The sequence below is a fragment of the Macaca thibetana genome, chromosome 14, assembly GCF_024542745.1.
Source record: "Macaca thibetana thibetana isolate TM-01 chromosome 14, ASM2454274v1, whole genome shotgun sequence".
Classification (NCBI taxonomy): domain Eukaryota; kingdom Metazoa; phylum Chordata; class Mammalia; order Primates; family Cercopithecidae; genus Macaca; species Macaca thibetana.
In genome coordinates this window covers 25,316,303-25,322,192 of record NC_065591.1, presented here as the reverse complement: position 1 = coordinate 25,322,192, position 5,890 = coordinate 25,316,303, and the positions used below count along the sequence as shown (strand labels likewise).

Sequence of the window (5,890 nt, the reverse complement as noted above, 5' to 3'; positions counted from 1 at the left end):
TAAGACAATTAATCTAGATAGAACAAAGCCAGAGGCTATTCATTACAATGGGAGAATGACCATTAAGGCACTTTGGAGATTACCAGTGCTGCCCCTTCCATCAAAGGCCCAGAGTGCCAAGGCCTGTGAGAAGGAAATGTATCAAAAGAGAGAACTAGTGTGGTAGGAGTTATTAAGAGATTATTTTAGACAGATAGAGAGAAACAGGGGTCCTTGGAAAGTTTCTATTTCTTTTTAAAGCAGCTCCAGAAATATTTCTTACCTAGCAGAAAAGCCCTGGCTCTTAGACCGAGGCTGGAAACCTTTCATATTCAAATGCCAACCATTAGAAACTAGGTCCACCCAACATGCTGATTCCTACCATTGTCCTTTTGCCCTTGCCTGGCAACATGGCTGCCCCGACAATATCTCCATGTTTATAGAACATCATGGAGCCCTGTATTTGCATATTAAAGGCAAGGGTAGGAGGGCCAGTTTTTTCACGGGCTACATCAATGATATGCCTGGTCAAACCAATCCCCTGAGCCATATGCAAATCAGACACCGCTTACTCCAGCCTGTTCATATACCTGGCTGGTTTCTACCCCTCTTAGGGTCTCTTCTCTCGGCTTTGGTGTCCCCCCTCCCTCTGTCTCTGTAAAGGGGAGCTTCTTCCTCCTCCTCCTCCTTTCTGTCTTGCCTATTAAACTCTCTGCTCCTTAAAACCACTCCATGTGTATCAGTGTTGTTTTCTCCAATTTGACGCAAGGGGAAGAACCTGGTGTCCCTCCATTCATCGGAGCCATATCACTAGGACACCACTGGGAACTTGGGGCTTGCTGTCCAAAGCCATCTCAAGTCTGTTCTACGAATTCCAGTGCAGTGCTTCTCAGCTGCCATAGCCAATGCTCAAGTGGACCTGGTGCTGCTTCACCAGCCACTGCATAAGGTACAAGCCATAAAGCTTGGCAGTGTCCACATGGTACTAATTCTGCAGAAGCATAGAATTCAAGAGCTGTGCAGGCATGGCTTCCTCTACCTAGATTTTAAAGGATGTTCCAGATAGCCTGGGGACGCAGGCAGAGACTTGTTACAAAGGTAAAGTTGCTGCAGAAAGCCTCTGCTAATACAGTGCCCAGCAGAACTGTGGGGTACAAGCCACCAAAGAGTCCCCAGTAAGGCAGTGCCTAGAGTCATGAGAACAAGTTAACCTCAGACAGGTCCCAATAAAGACAATGTCTAATGGAGCCATGGGAGTGGGACCACTCCCAAGAACTCAGAACTATAGATCTACTAGTATGCAATGTTGGACTGGGAGAGAGGCAGGCATAATACTACAACATGTGAGAGCTGCTGCATGGGCTGAGTCCAGCAAAGCCATAAAGGCAGGACTGCCCAAAACTTTGGGAGCCCAACCCCCACCCCACTGTGCCATGGAGTCAAATAATATTATTCTAAAGCCCTAAGATTTAATGTTGTTACTTGGGACTAGTTACCCCTTTCTTCTTGCCTGTTTCTCCCTTTTGAAATGGGAATGTCTATCCTATACCTGTCCCACCATTGTCATTTGGGAGTGATAACTTGTTTTGATTTTACAGGCTCACAAGAGGAGAATTTGCTTTGGGGTGAATTGTGCCTTGAATCTCACCTATATCTGATTTAGATGACACTCTGGACTTTGGACTTTTGAGATGGTGCTGGAATAAAATAGGACTTTGAATTTATTGGAATGCAATTAATGTATTTTGTACACAAGAAAGACATGAATTTTAGGGGCCAGGGACAGAAGGTTATGGTCTGAATGCGTCCCCAAAAAAGCATGTGTTGGAAACTTAATCCCCAATGCAATTGTGTTGGGAGGTGGCGCCAAATGAGAGGTAATAAGGCCATGAGGACAGAGTAAATTAATGCTATTGTTGAGTGGGTTTGTTATCATGGCAGCTAGTTCCTTATAGAAAGGTGAGTTTGGCCCCCTTTGCCTCTCTCACACTCATCCTTTTTGCCCTTCTCCTATGACATGACACAGGAAGTAGGCCCTCACCAGAGGCCAGCAGCTTGATCTTGGACTTCCCAACTTCCAGAACCATGAGTTAATAGATTTCTGTTCCCTAAAAATTGGATGACTTATACTCTGATTTATACCCTGTGGTATTCTGTTATAGCAGCACAAACAAGATCAAGAAAATCATGGTGTGACTTGCATTGGTCCATAGATTTTACTGAGTAAGTGTAATATATTCGAGTTTGCTCTTCTCCTCCTTACAATAAAATACCTGGAGAGTCCCTCCCTCTGCATAAGGCGGCCTCTGGGTTTACTCATCTGCTTTGCTATTGCCTGAATGACGAACTCAATTCAGAAGACAAAGGAATCAAGTCTAAGGTTTATTATCTAATTCAGCTTTATAAATAACAAAGCATATGTTTTGATGCCTATGTAACTCCAAAGACTATTTCTCCATTTGTTAAAAGTCTGATGGTAAAAAGACTAATAATTAATAAATGGGATACTTCAAAAATCCCAACATTTAAGGGAACACATCATTCTTGGTATTTTTTGCCAGAAAATTACCAGAAAAATTGAAAATATTTTACCAAATTCTTAGCCAATCAAAAATATAAAAGTCGTGAAAGACAAAGGAAGGTGGAAGATCTTTTCCAGATTAAAAGTGCCTAAAAGTACATGAAAACTAAATGAAACTGGAATTCAGAATTGTATCGTAGTCTCAAAAAAGAAAGAAAGAGAAAGGGGGCTGGGGTGGGGTGGGGAGGGGAGAGAGAGAGAGAGACGGAGAAAGAGAGCGAAAGAATAAATGAACATGGATAATTAGCAAAATTTGAAATAGAACTGAATAAATGTTAATTTCCTAGATTCAATAATTGTGTTTATATAAAATGTTACCATTTGGAAAAGCTGGGTAAAGAGTATTCGAGAATTGGGAACTCTTTGTCCTGTTTTTTTTTCCCCAGAATAATCAGATAATGGATTTTCATTCAATATATTTTAAATAAAGATTTTGTGCAACTTATACTATAATAATAATAAATTGATACTTTGAAGCAAGAAAATAATACAAAGAAAAATTCATTTCCAAATGCAAAGCAGTATCTTTGCTCAGGGGTGATTCACATTTATGTGTAATTTTGCATTTTCAAAAAGATGATTGCTACAATCAGTTATATCACCACTTAGTTGTGTCTAAGTTGTATCAGTTAAACATATGCTCCTTTAGAAAATTCTTTTTAATATTACTATTTCCTTCAGTGATTTTCTCTGAACAGTGATAGAAGTACTTCTCAATGGACAGAATACGTAAAGATGTTTTTGACCACATCTCGATCATACTGACACCTACAATAAATGCTTGATTCCAAGGGAGCCCAGCTCTAATTTGTGAAGTATGTCCTGTTTGCAAAGTAACAACGAGGTTGTAAGTAGCAATAGTACTTACTCATTATCAAAAAATAACAATGTTAGGTATATTTGTTTTGGATTTCTGTGATTTAAGTCATCCAATTTCTTCAGAGTCTGCACTCATTCCCTTTGATCAGCAATCAACTTTGACCATTCCAAAGATCTGAATTCTGACTTTCAGGGCAACCCTTCTTAAAATATTCCACAGAGCAACAAAGTTTGCAACCACCACCATCAACACAGAGTCCTCTGGGATGATCAGGACAAGATCTGGACAGTTGTCTCATTTCCCCACAAACAAACATTTCACGAAAGGAAATTCACCAAGAGCCGGGGCTACTTTAGCCCTGCCCTTGATTATTTTGCTCTCTGTGAACCCAGACCCAGTGCCCATCTCTTGATTTTCTGGGGCAACTGGACAATCTGCCGTTGTATGACCAGGTTTTCTGCAATGGAAACATACCACTCTATTTCTCTTCGCTGCTTGTCACTCACTGTTTTCCTTCCCATAAGGAAAGGAAATTGGGAGTATTTCTGTTCAAGTTTTTGCTTCTCAACTGCAACTTATTCCCTTACTGCCTGATTGTTGCTATCATCTCCCCATCGCGAACCATCTGTGAGTTCTGCCTTAGGTATTCCATGAATCCATTCACATCTTCATTTAGGTACTCTTTTTTTTCTTTTACTGTTTTGCTTGTGGTGCATCATTTGCAAGGGAGAGCCTATTGGCTTCAAGTTGTTTGTGCTTTGGCAGATTTTGTCCCTCAAAGGACTTTTCGTATCCTCCCATGATGTTGCAGGCAAGGATCTCTTGTTATGCGTAGTGGTAACTTGTACCCACCTGGTCACAGTTTCAATGGAGGTACCTTATCAGTTATGCCTGAACCCCCTAGAGCAGTCAGCACGTCAGAGAAGCCTAACCCCCTACGGCAGCAATGGCATTCAACACTAGAGGTAGGAATTACTTGTTATATTTTTGTGACTTTTGTATAAAATTTCAAAATGAAAAGTTAAAAAGAAATAAATAACAATACATTTTAAAATATAATTCACCAATTTTGAGAAGCAAAAACTTGAACAGAAATACTCCCAATTTCCTTGCCAAAACCTTTGCTTTCCCAGAAATATTGTGTTCATTTATTCAAGGTATTAACCATTCTCATACTACTAAATCTAAAACCCTAAGCACATTCTGTGGTTGGTCTTTTTGGATTATCCTTGCCTTTCCTCTGTTTTCTTTGCATTAGCCCTGGGCACTGGTTATATTTCTAAGGCTTCTAGTTAGGCTAAGTCAATTGTATACTACTAGAATTTATTTGCTTAAAGAAAAGCAAAATTGCATCCAAAACAAATATACTCTGTTTTATTATATTACAATATCAGTATATACAATAAAATGGAAATTTTCTCCTCATGACTCAAAGAAAAAATGTAATTATTATTATGATACTATTTAATCACTGTATCTTCAAATAAAATTGGGATTCCAAATTGAATCCTGGTCCAAAACAAATATTACATGAGTAATTGACAAAATTTAAAATAGAACCGCTTAAATGTTAATTCCCTAGTTTTGATAATTACATTTATATGAAATGTTATCATTCAGAAAAGCTGAGTAAAGGGTATACAGGAATTCTGTATTTGTTTGAGTTGATAGCAAACGCATTTTCATTCAATATCTTAAAAATATTGCGACAGCTTCTATACTGAAGATAACAACTGTTTTGATGAAACAGTCAATAATTAGAGAACCAGTGTTCCAATGAGCTTATTCAGACATTAGCAATATCAAAAGAGGATATATGGTTGATCTAGTCTTTACTTGGCCTATATGAGCATGAACAGAGACTCCTATAACACCTCACAAACATACACAAATCACACACCAACTGCTTATCTATAATACATGCAATTATGTGGTTCCCATTCTTAAAACATATACCAACAAACAAAACAATGTCTCCAATTTTCATTAAGGAAAAAGGTCCAAAGGTCTAACTGCTGATTTCAAAGCTTTGCATAACCTGGCCCCTTTTCAGCCTCCCTCTTGTTACTTCCCATATGAATCCACCTTTTTACTTGCTATTGTCAAAACGTTCCACGCTGGAATACCTCTGTCTGGTGCTGATCCCTCTCTCTAGAATCTCATACACTCTAATCAACGAAGTACCAACTAAGATTCACGTGACCTTTATATCCCTAACTGTAACCCATTTTTTTCTTCTGAACTCCAGATCATGTTTTCAAATGTTTACTGGCCATCTTCAGTTTGATGTCTCACAGTTCTTCAAATTTGTACAGATCTCATAAGAGTAATGACTTTACCTACCACCCAAACACAATTAACGAATGAAACTACATTTCAATAATTTCCTCAAGTAAGAAACAGTTTCATCCTTAATTCACCTTTCCCTTGCCACCTAATATACACTCTGCTATATCTTTTGAATTTGTGACCGGATAATCTCTTGAGTTCAACAACTGCTTTCTATTCTT

General features: G+C 38.8%; 1 pseudogene; it reads right to left on the bottom strand.

The window, feature by feature from the left end:
- Positions 1–3,485: 3,485 nt before the first annotated feature.
- Positions 3,486–5,656, bottom strand: LOC126936439 (zinc finger CCHC domain-containing protein 9-like; annotated as a pseudogene).
- Between the last annotated feature and the right edge of the window lie 234 nt (positions 5,657–5,890).